This window comes from Vombatus ursinus, unplaced genomic scaffold (assembly GCF_900497805.2).
Source record: "Vombatus ursinus unplaced genomic scaffold, bare-nosed wombat genome assembly UNPS02014812.1, whole genome shotgun sequence".
Taxonomy (NCBI): domain Eukaryota; kingdom Metazoa; phylum Chordata; class Mammalia; order Diprotodontia; family Vombatidae; genus Vombatus; species Vombatus ursinus.
Window position 1 is genome coordinate 44,848,704 of NW_020954590.1, and position 12,935 is coordinate 44,861,638.

Here is a 12,935-nt window from a genome sequence, read left to right on the forward strand (position 1 = left end):
CATTAGGTCATATATCTCCTATTCATGGAATTAATCAGACTTTGCAATCTCAGCCATAACAAAGTTCCTGCTAGCCCTACTCATGGCCCTACACATTGTTGTTCAGTCGTTTTTCAGTCATGTGTCACTCTTCATGACCCTATTTTGGGATTATCTTGGCAAAGATACTAGAGTGTTTGCCATTTCCTTCTCCAGCTCATTTTACAGATGAGGAAACTGAGGCAAACAGGGTTAAGTTACTTGACTAGGGTTACACAGCTAGTTAAGTGTCTGAGGCCAGGTTTGAATTCAGGAAGATGAGTCTTCCTGACTCCAGGTCTATGAACCAACTAGCTAGAATGGTTTTTCCATCCTGCCTCTAATATGCACCAAACCTCACTCCTTCCCCTAAAGAATCCCCTGCCAGTTTCCTGAAGCCTGCTATTTAGTCCCACCAGCCTACAGGTCTGGTAATGATGAAGCCTGAATTGGTCTATCAGGTAGGGGGTGGCGAGTAGCTGTTCTAAGAGTGAGAATGTTAGTGGTAGGAGTATCTCTCAGGTTCACTTCACAAGGAGCAACGTGTTGAGTAGGAGGCAATGTAACATCATAGAAACAACACTAACTTGTTCTCAAGCCCCACCTCGGCTACTTAGGTTTTGCATGGTTATATAAATCTTCATTAATTTGGTTTATTCATTTGCAAAATAAAGGAGTGGAATAAAAGAGTCTAAGGTCACTGAAAGAGACTAAGGTTTCTTTTAACTCTGACTTGCTATGATACTAGATGAAGATTTATAACACAAAGTAAAATGTCCATGAGCATTGGGATGTAGGTTAAGTTCTAGGGTAATCTCAAAATTCCGACCTCAAGTCACCCCGCTATGGCTTAAGAATGCTTTTAAGATTGGCCTTATTATCCCTCTCCATAGAGTATCATCTATCCCAATAAAACAAATCTAAGCACTTAGGGTATTTCTGGAATTAATTTAGCCTCCTACTGCGTTCCTTCCTAGGGATGTCACAGTGTTGGGATGAATCTTTTAGGGCTCCCCCAATACAAAGTAAAATCTTTATTCTGTAGATGTGCTTCAATCTGGAATTGAAAGTCCAGAAGACGAATACCTCACTAGGTTCTAAGGGATGAACATAGTGGGGTGTTGGATTCGTGAAATCATAAATTGTTAGAACTGGAAGAGTTATTAGAAATCATCAATTCCAGTCCTTTGATTTTACAGATGAGAAAGGTCTGGAGAAAAGAAAAGACTTAACCAAAGTCTTGAGACAGCTCTGTTATATAACTTACTGTGTGTCTTCATTGGTATATCTCGCTATTTAAAATGTGTCCATTCTGTGCAAAAAAAAAAAAAAACTACATTGTTTATTGAACTTCAGCTGGAGTTAAATGCTTATAGAACATGGAAGCCTGTCATATATCTGCTTCTAATTCAGTAGATTTGTCAACATATTAACTTAAATGAGAGAAATGATGTGTCTAGACTTTTCTTTTTTAATTCTCAGCATTTCTATGCAGATAGATGGTAATGTGACAATGAAAGAAGAGCTCATTATTGCTAAGGTCAGAGGCCATGTATATGTCAATTATATTTTTGTTAGTGACGGATATTTAGCAGAAATGAAAACATAAGGGCACATCACCATGTAAGAGGCATGCTTCAAAGACAAAATTCCCATAAATTATCCATCTTCTCAGTAGGAATGCAGCTTGCCCTTGAATTACAGAAGAAATTCTCCAATGATAACAATTAAAAAAAAAATTCCAGTGCTTTCAGCATCTTAGCACACACCAGAACTGAAGGTTAGGTTATTTTAAGGATCATAGTTAGATGTTTCCAGACTGCCCAGGTAGTATGAGTCATGTTAGCATACTTACAATTTTATTCTACTTGTCTAATTTCCATAGTTATCAACATTTCCATGTGCAATGAACCACTGAGCATAAATTGCTTAAGTAAATATGTCCATATTTTGCTTCTTCAAGATTCTCTGCCTCAAATTTAAACTACATACTGTATTTACACAAAATTTTAATTTTAATGACTTATTAAACTCAGGGTTTTTAGGATTCTCCTGTTGTCAGGGAAAAAAAATTCTTAAAAGACTATAACATCTATTATTCAAATGTATTTTCATTTTGAACTTTTTGTTTCTGCACTAATAAAAGAATTCATGGTAAATAAAGAGTTGAGGTACAATGTTGATAATTCTTGCTGACTGGTAAGCATTATTTGAATTTTGTTGAATAAATAGATATGTTAAAGATACATTTAAGTTTGGAATATGAGGGATATAAATCTTATAATAAAAATGCAATAGTGACTGGAATGCAATTCAGAAGTAATCTCTTTGGGATTTGCATTCCCCTTAAAAATCATTAGTTTAGAAGCTTGGTTTAACCTAGTAACTAGTTTGCATTTCAGTAAAGAATGATTTTGTTAATTGAGAATTTTCAGCACATGATTGTTATATGCTTTACATGACATGTAAATTATACCTAAGAGGAACTGTCTCTTTAGAGGGCAAACGTGACATGCTTGAGGGACTAAGAAGATGACAGAAAAGATTAAAATAGATAAATAGAGCATGGGAAAAGAGTTTCAACAGATATAGCTGAGAAAGTGACACTAAATAGGGCTAATAAATTCAGTGGTGGTTTGTTGAACCACATCCAAACTGAAAATACCTTTTGTATTTCTGAAGTGGGACCAGTTGGAATAATTTGCACTGGGAGGCAAAGGGGAAAAAGTAATTTTTAAGACATACAAAATTATTTCCAGAGCCTTTCTGAACTTAGCTAGGCTCATCCTTGGGTGACAGAAACATAGGCCCATAATTTTTCAGTTTTATGGGACATGCTGAAGCTTATGTTCTACTTAACAAAGGTTATAAAAGCCATCGTTCATTCATCCATTAGGCAAGCATGCAAACATTTATTAAGCACCTGACATATGTGAAACATTATGCAAGATACCAGGAATACAAAGGCAAATATGAAAAATATCACCAACCTCAAGGAGCTTGTACCTGAGGGAAAACAATGTGTACACAAACTAATTAATGCAAAACACAGAAAAAAATACAAAGCGATTTGAGTGAGGAAGGGAAGTAACAACCAGGTCTTGATGAAGTTTAAGGAAGGTAAAAGGTAGAGACTGAGGAGGAAGTATATTCTAGGCATCAGAGACAACCTGTGCAGAACCTTGGAGGTGAGAGCTAGAATAGTGGATGGCCACGGTAAGTAGGTTACTTTGGTTGGAATTTTGGGGTTCATGAGAAGGAAAAAATGTGGAATCAATTTGAAAAAAAATTGTTAGAGTCAAATGGTGAAGGATTTTAAATGGTAAACAAAGGAGTGACATTTTAGAGACAATAGGGAGTCACTGACCACTTCTTGAGAATGGAAGGAAGATGGTCAGACCCACATTTATAAAATATCAACTTACATGAGGGGCAGATTGGAGAGGGGAGGGAGTAGAGACAGAAAGACCAATTAGCCATCTATTGGAATAGTGTAGGGAAGAGCTGACGAAGGCTTGGGCTAAGGAGGTGGTATTGTAAATGGAGAAAAGAGATAGAAACAGAAAGAATTACTTTAGTGGTAGTGTTGCTCATGTGTTTTAAAGGAGGTTAAAAAAAAAACAATCTAATGTCCTCAAGTAAGAATCAAGTTTTCAGTTCATCTATTTAAAGCCATTTTGGCCATAGATGTTGTCAACATGTTCCTCACTGACATAAAAAGATTAATTTAAACTCTTGTTTAGTATATATAGTTTAGATTTATTGTCCCAGTTGATATGTACGAGGCCTATAATGCTGCATAGCATATGGTGTCTCCAGATTGTGCTGCAGGTGAGGAATTTAAGGGAATCTCTTGTTTGATGAATCAAGTACCTTTCACCATAAGGTATATGTCATTGTAGTCACAATATTCATAGCCAGTCATTTAGCCACAATTAAGACATAATTGCAAAGTGATTCATGTTACCATAGCTTGGTGTTATGTTTTAATCTTTCATTTTACCACCATCTTACACGCAGTATTTTGTTTTGTGTCTTCCTTGAACAGATTGATTTTCTTTCTTTTTTTTTTTTTTAAATTTTGGTCTGGTTTATTGAAGAATAGAGGCAGGTAGGTGGTGCAATGTCTCCTAGAGTCTCCTAGACTCCTAGAGTAATGAGACCTGAGTTCAAATCCGGCCTCAGATACTTACTAGCTCTGTGACCCGTGGCAAGTCATTTAACCTCTGTTTGCCTTGGAAGCAAGCAGGTGACTCAGTAGATAGAGCACTGGATCTAGAGTAAAAAAATTTGTTATTCAGTTGTTTTTAGTCATGTCTGACTCTTTATGACCCCATTAGGGTTTTCTTCTCCATCTTCTCCATCTCATTTTACAGATGAGGAAACTGAGGCAAACAGGGTTAAGTGACTTAACCTCTCTTTTTTTTAATCCACTAGAGAAGGAAATGGTAGCTGTTCCAGTATATTTGCCAAGAAAAACCCATGGGGGTTATGAAGAGTAGGCCACAACTAAATGACTGAATAACAATAACATTGAAGAATAGTCAATATCTGATCTACTCCATTCAAATCTCTTGTACTTTTTCCTCCTAGGACCATTGCTAGGCATAGGACTGTAGAGTTGAAGAGGCATTTTTTTCCTTGAAGCTGGAGTGAGAAAAGTAAAATAGCAGCTGATATAAAGTTCCTAATCTATTCTCTCCATTTGTATCCTTATCCCAACACTACCATGCACCATGCTCACTGCCCTGTTCTTTATAAACAGGAATCTATTTTTCTTTTGTTACTTTTACCTTGTCCAGTGACTTATATAACACCCCCCGCTTTTCCTTCCTCTGCCCCTTACTAATTCAGGCTTCAATTCAATTCAACCATACAACATAATAGCTAGAACTGGTGCCAGGCCTGACTGCTGCAGTCATCACTAGAGCTCTTTGTCATAATCCTTTGGAAAACTAATATCTTTCCTTAATAATTTTCTACCCTTATCTCTAGATACATGTGTATGTGTGACATTAAGCATCACAGTAATTTCATCACAGGATTGGTGTATATTTTTTTTCACTCAATCTCTTTGTAGAAGCTATTACATATACAGGCTCTATTTTAAAACTTGAAGTATATAATTATACCCCCAGTGGCATAATCCTAGGAAAGCAGCTTAATTTTGCTGTATTTGTAATAAAGAATAATAACAGTGATACCCGGTTTCTTAAAGTCTTTGAGCTGTACAAAGCTAATTGCAGATCAGGAACAAGAAAGATTCTGGTGATCAAAACCTGCCTATAAGGACAATTTGGTCAAAGTAAAGTTAGATAAAAAGAATAAGGGATAGGAATCGGACCCGGACTTGGCCGTAGGGAGCTCTCAGTGAAGAACTACCTCTATCAATGCAGTAGCACCTTCTCTGCAGCTTTGTGTCTTAAAGAGAATCACGTAGCCAATATGTATCAGAGGTGAAATTTGAACCCAGATCTTCCTAGCCCTCTCCCCATGCCACTTTGTTACTTTTAATATACGTTATACACATTATAGTGTATATCTGTAAATGCATATTATATGTATGTGTAATATATGTATATATATGTGTATATATATGTATTATTTTTATATATATATATATATATATATATATATATATATACACACTCAAACACATACTCTCAAGAAGTTACATTCTGTTTACATTTGGCCTGGTGCCATGACATACACATTAAGGATATGCAAAACAGACTAAATATAAGGGGCTTGGGAAAGGGTGATTGGCAGGATCGTGGACAATAGCCATTCTCTCCTTCAAAGCTAGTCTCGTCATCCAGATGGGGGCTGTTGTTTTCACCCAGCATGGCAACTCATACTTTCTTGTAACCTCTGATGGACAGAGGGAGTCAATGTCACATTTTCGACTTCACAAAAGAAGGTCAGAACAGAAGAACTCTTTTTAATCTTTTTAATCTGTATTTTTAATCTAATAAATTTTTTTAATCTAATCTTTTTAATCTAATAAATATTTATTAGTTCAGTGATTTGGTAACTAATTTTCAGGCTTGGATCACAGTAAAATGCTAAAAATCTGTAGGCAACTGCCAGCTGTCACTTTATGCTGTGCAATGATGAAGACAGCATCCTTTGGGTGTTCTATCATTTTGTTCTCCAGTGATGCTTTAGATAGAACACCACGCAATTTAGCAGCTAGATATAGTTTGGAAAGGTAACTAAGATTTTTTTATATCATTTATACAGTGTTTTATTCAATTTTCTTCCTTTTTTGGTATATATCCAGGGGTGGGGAACATATGGCCTCAAGGCCACATGTGGCCCTCTCTGTCCTCAAGTGCGGCACCCAGTCAAAGAGCTGCACTTGAGGACCTACAGGGCCATATATGGCCTTCAGGCCACAGGTTCCCCACCTCTGATCTATATCATGTCAATGAAAATCTATTAAAACAAACAAACAAGAAAATCAAAGTGGTTTCTCAGAACCCACACTGTCTTTTTTGATCTATATTAAATACACTTCAGATAGTATTTAAATCTTAAAATAATTGAGATATCATTCAGTCATCTATAAGCACCAAAAGCAAAACCTTTCTTCTTTGAATGATGGGCTTGTTTGGAATAACTTTGCCAAAAACCATAGGCTGCCTAATCCTCAGTGTCTATTTATGTCAGTCTCTCTCTGTTGGCAAGTGAAATATGGTACCTAGACAGGTACATTCATCATTTCAAGACACTAAGGGACTATTAATGCATCCTTAATGCAGGTATCCCCACAGCATGTCTTCAACAGCAGCAAAGAGCAACTTTTCTCTTTTCCAGCTTGGTTTACTGTTTGTAACTTTGCTTTTTTGGATCTGGAGTTTTCCTGAAGACTTTGCCTCAAAAATGTCCACTCCATTCCTGCGTCCTTTGTTACACATGGATCTTTCTATAGCTCTTATTTCTCTGCAGCTTATAGTTATTCTTTACCATCTGAAATTGTTCTTCAAATATTAGTAAAGTGCTTCTTCCATGCCCTTCCTAATACCAAGAATTAGGCATGTAATTCAATTCAACAAACATTTGTTGAGATTTTGTATGTGTAGCACTGTACTGGATGCTCAAGGAAATACAAAATTCAGAGAAAATATGGTCCTTACCCTGATGGAGCTTATGGTCTATTAGGGCTTTTGATATATATTCAGATCACAATACCAGATAATACAGGAGAAATAGATAAAACAAGGGCAGATAGTGCAAAGTAAAGTCCAAAGGCAAGACAAGTCATTAGTTGGCCAGGGTGTGTATAGATCTGTGAAGGGGTCATCTGAAAGATCTGGGGCTAGCAGTGGAGTTACCCTCCCTTCACAAATATTAGATCTCAACAATCAGTTCAATTCATCAAACTTTTACTGAGCAACTCCTAAATGTCAGGCACCAACATAAGTACTAGGGATGTAAAGATTAAAATACAATATTCCCTGCTGTCAGAGGTCTTAGGTTCCACAGTTGTGTTCTGGCTAAATACTCTGAGGGTCTTCCCCTCCCAGATTAAATCTTTTATAAAGGCAAACTAGGCCATCTTTTGCCTCAATTCTTACCTAACCTTTAACTACTGAATGGGTGTTGCCTCAGACAATCTGAGACCTGGGAAAGACCTTAGCTTAAAAAGGCCAAGGTCTCCCACTGCCTGCAGGGGCCAACACCAGTCATCTTGACCTATGTCTTGTCGCTGGACTCTGATGACTCTGGAGGAGAGAGTGATGTTAATGACTCTGCACAGCACTGCCTCATTTAAATCCAAATCCCTTGCAAGTCAAGACATCACTCTGCTAATGTCATTGGTCCTCTTCAAGAATAAAGGATGAACAACAATAATAGTAGATGTAAAATGAGAATGCAAACCCTCACTGTCTTGCCCTGCCATTTCTGGCCCTCGAGGGGAAGACTATATTGGTCAAGGGAGGTGATTGATATTACTTTCATATGTTTGTAGGGAAAAGAACATTGGATTTAGATTAAAAGACCTAAATTCAATTCTCTTTATTTGCTTTGGCCGTGTGATCTGGGTAAGTTATTTTCATTCTGAACCACAATACCTTTGTTTGTCAAATAAGGATAACACCGCTCACACACTACCTACCTCTTGGGGTTATTATAGAGAAAGTGATTTTGAGGTACTGTAGGGAGTGTTAACCCTTTAGTACTGTATTACCCCACCACCCTGTCAGGCTTGCATACTGTGCAAACTTTCCTATTATTGTTAAATATGTGTTAGAAAAGTAACCAAAAAGTTAGAAAATACTCAGAGTAATTGAATTATAGGATATATTGAAAATTACCCAGATAAAATTTAAGTAAATTAATTATAATTATTTCTAAATTATTTCTAAATTTTAAATTCTGCTGAGTATGGAAAAATCCAAATTCAAAAAAAGGAAGGTAGCGTGATGTAAGGGAAAGAAACTTTTGTTGTTTTTGTTACTCAATTTCGTCCAATTCTCTGTGACCCCATTTGGGTTTTTCTTGGCAAAAACACTGGAGTAATTTGCCATTTCCTTCTCCAGCTCATTTTACAGTTGAGGAAACTAAGGCAAATAGGAAGTGACTTGCCCAGGTAATAAGTGTCTGAAGCCAGATTTGAACTCATGAAGATGAGTCTTCCTGATCCCAACCCAGCCTTCTATCTATTGTTGCCACCTAACTGCCCTTGCAATGCAGAAGGACATGTAATAGATGCTTAATAAGTGTTTGTTGAATTTAGTTGAATTTGTTATATCCAGAATTACTCCTATTCCTTTTACTCAGCAGTCTTACCACCTGCAGCACACTGTGGCCTAAAAACACGTTGTTATTTTGGGTGTGCCCAGCACTTAACTACCTAATTTTGTGCCTCCGGCAAGAATATAAATTGTACCCCCATCCTAATGTCAAATGTTCTTGGGTTTGACAAATGAAAATTTAATATATTTTCCTTTGCACTACAACTTTGCATGCCAGAGACAAATGCCTATTTTGCCTTTTTTTTTTAAATTATTACTTCTATACTTGACTCCAGTGATCATTTTAATTACTTTCTTGCTGATAAATCATATCAATAGATGGATATATAATAGGCTTGGTATAAGCTGATATGTGGCCTGGGTGACCTTAAGACTTACTACTTTACAGCTCTGGCTAAGCCCAATTAGTGATATTGTCCAGCAGCTGATCAAGAAGGCTGATGTGACACAGGCTTCCCCATCACCTTGAGTTTGTTTTCTAGAGAAATATCAACATATAGTCACCCTATGTATTCCAAAGCTAAAGACCAAACTCTAGCTACAAATAACAATAACAACAACCACAGCAATTAGAATAATATTCACATTTATGTGGCACTTTAAGGATTGTAAGGCACTTTCCTCAACATTAAATAGTGCAGATAAGACTATCCTCATTTTACAGATGAAGAAGCTGAGGCTGAGAAGTTAAATGATTGGCTCATGGTCACACAGAGAGTGTCAGAGGTCATGTTTGAACTCAGATTTCCTGCTCTTTCAACTCTGCTGCAAGGAAGCACACTCTTCGCAAGCCACTGATCTTTTATGACGAAAAGATTTATTTCTAAATAAAGCCTCAGCTCCAGCTGTTGCAGTCCCCATATCACTTCTTTCAATGGACCTTATAGGTCTTCTGCATTTAACTCCTTATCTTAGAGTGAGGGAAGAGAAAGCAGCAGCAGAAGGAATAATGAATGTCCATAGCTAACAAAAATGTTGTAAGGAATTATCAATGGAGTAAGAATTAATTGATGCTGGCAAGGTTCATCGATGTTTCAAAATGATGAAAAGATCAGAGCTGAATAATATCCTTTTATTGTTCCTACTAACAAGAGAATGAGTCCTTGCTGAAACTTAGCTTAAAGAAATGGTGCTGTTTGGTATATTTTTAAGAACAAAGGGGAAAGGAGCATAAAAGATTTGCCATTTGATGTGTGCCTTTCTTTCCCCTGAGTTTAAAACCTTCCATCATAAGATTATTCTCCTAGAGAAGGGGAAACAGAAGAGAGTATGCATGTGTTGGTGGTTTTCAAATTAGATTTGGTGAATAACTGCAAACCTTACTGAAAGCCAATGCCACTTGAACCATATAATATTAGCATTGCTTGGTATTGAATCACAAGTTTGCCTTTGCTATTGTCAAATGGAAATATCGATTAAATTTAAGCAGAGGTTCTTAAGGGTTGTTAGTTTAAAGAGCACTTCATCAGACAGAAAGTAGATGCAAGTGTCATTGCTAATTAAAACTGAAGCTTGCCTCTGCCAACAGAATTTTCCATTTTTTAATCATGAATTCTGCCATGAAGACCCCCTATGGGTACTTTAGCTACCCTATCATAGTTTTCTAAGATGCTACCATTGGGCAAGAAGCTTAGGTATTGAAATAATACTTTAATTCATTTCACTCTCCCGCCCCCTTATCCAAAATGTCTCTAATGGATTTTCACCTTTTTTCCTTTATATTTTAAAAGCATTGCTGGCAAAATCCCAGTTTTAAAATGTGTTGTCATTTTTATATGAAAATTCAGTTACTAACCTTCCAAAAATAAAATATGACCTTTGATTGACTTTTGTTTTTACCTCCGGTAAACTTCTGCTAATCATGTACCTAATAATCTTTGTGACCAACAAGATATGTTTGACATTTAGCTTCTACTTGGAGTAAAGTATGTGGTCTTAGAATGCACATTTTTAGTTCTGTACACTTACCTAGCCTAAATGGGAGATAGAAACATAGCATTTCCATTTATTGGATATTCCCAAAGATTCTCAACTGCTCTATCCTCCATGATACCTCCCCTTTCCCCTCTGACCTCAAAGAACACTTCAGTTTGCACCTCTCAGCAAGTATAATATGTATCATAATTATTTCTTTGTGTCTCATTCTTTTGCTAGACTACAAATTATACAGTCAGGAATCATCTCTTACCTACACTTACAAATTCTCTAGGACCTCACATGCACTCTTTTTGTAGATTCTTTTTAAAAAATAAAGTTTTTGGAATAGATAAATGAATTGTAGTACCTAACTCTTTAACTATTGGAACTTACCTTTTATATAACTCTAATACATTGTGTTTCTCCAAATTTGTTTCATTTATGAACTAGTAAATAACCTCTTTTTTTTTTTTACACTGATGGTATACACTATAGAACTCTATGCTTTCCCTCCCCCTTATTACAGATGTATTTGTTTTGGGGCAAGGATATGAATGGGTCATGGGATCCCCAATATAGGGAGATAGGTTAGGAGTGTGGGCTCCCCAGTGGTGGAGCTCCTTTTTGGCTGTGGATGAAGATCCATGGTTTTCCACTTTACTCTTTGGAGGCCATGTAGACCATGAGTTCTATTACATGGTTGCTATAACCATACTCATATTCATACCAGGAAATGAGCTTGACAAAATGGTCACTTACAGCAATGCTGGGGCCAGATCAAAGGTAGAAGAGTGAATGTCACTGTTAAAGTCACAGGTCCTCTGTGTAGCCCAAGATGCTCTTCCAGGGTATCTCTGATGCTTACTTCACCACTTTCTTGATATCATCATATTTGGCAGGCTTTTCCAAGCAGCTGGTCAGATCCACAATAGATACATTCGGATCAGGAACACTTAATGCCATATCTGTGAGCTTCCCATTCAGCTCAGGTATGACTTTGCCTTAGCAAGTAACAGTGCAGCAGGGATGGTGTTTTGGGCAGCACCGTGCCCATCACGCCACAGCCTGCCAGAGGGGCCATCTGCTATCTTCTGAGTAGCAGTAATAGCATGGACTATGGTCATGAGTCCTTTCACAATGCCAAAGGTGTCATAAATGACCTTGGCCACAAGGGCCAGGCAGTTGTCAGTGCAGTAGTAATTATGACGATCTTAAGAGAATCATCATATTTCTCATGGTTCACTCCCATCATGAAGATAGGGGCATCAGCAGAAGGAGCAGAGATAATGACCCCGTGGCTCCACATTTCAAGTGAGCCCCAGCCTTTTCCATGGTGGTAAAGACACCAGTGGACTCTACAACATACTCAGCTCCAGTGTCTCCCCATTTAATAGTGGTAGTATCCCACTCCTGAATTATGATAATGGATTTTCCATTGATCACCAGGTTTCCATTCTCAGCCTTGACAGTGCCTTTGCACTTGCCAAGGATGGAATCATATTGGAATATATAAACCATGTAACTGAAGTCAATGAAGGAGTCATTGATGGCCACAATGTCTACTCCACCTGAGTTGAATGTAGCCCTGGTCACCCAGCACTCAATATGGCCAAATATGTTAACTTCAACCTTCACCATCTTGTCTCATGGATGTGGCTATAGCAGGAGTTCCTGACACCAAGCTTGAAAGAAGAACTGACAGCCATGAATTTATTTTCAATAAGATCTCTTTGATGCCTTTTAGTTAGAAGTATTAGGAGTGTTTTAAACACCTTCATCTTTGAAAAGGGAGGCAGAGAAAACTCTCAACATTTCATTCCCAATGTGTCTATTAAAAATGTCCTTGTCAAAAAGTAGATCTCTCCATCTTTTCAATATTCCTTGAAGTTGTTTTGGAATTAGGGTTGATTGCATTTGATGAGCTCCTTGTCAGACCAACTTTCTAAACAAACAGTTTCATCAAAGGAAAGGAATCTCAGATGTCTCATTCAACCTCTACTCAAAGTATGAATCCCCTTGGATTATACCTACAGCTCCTACACAAGGAATCTTCCAGCCTGTGTTTGTAGATCTTTAGTTTCAAGGAATTTACTCCTTTCCAGATAACACATTCCATTTATGAAATTTTTTTTCTCGTTATACTATGACAAAATATGCCTCCTTCAAAATTCTACTCATTGGTCCTTCTAAAAGACAAATAGAAAAAATTCAAAACCTTGTATTTTTAAATAATTTTGT

At 37.1% G+C, this 12,935-nt stretch overlaps 1 pseudogene; it reads right to left on the bottom strand.

The window, feature by feature from the left end:
* Positions 1-11,354: 11,354 nt before the first annotated feature.
* On the bottom strand, positions 11,355-12,335 carry LOC114054108 (annotated as a pseudogene).
* Positions 12,336-12,935: the final 600 nt, after the last annotated feature.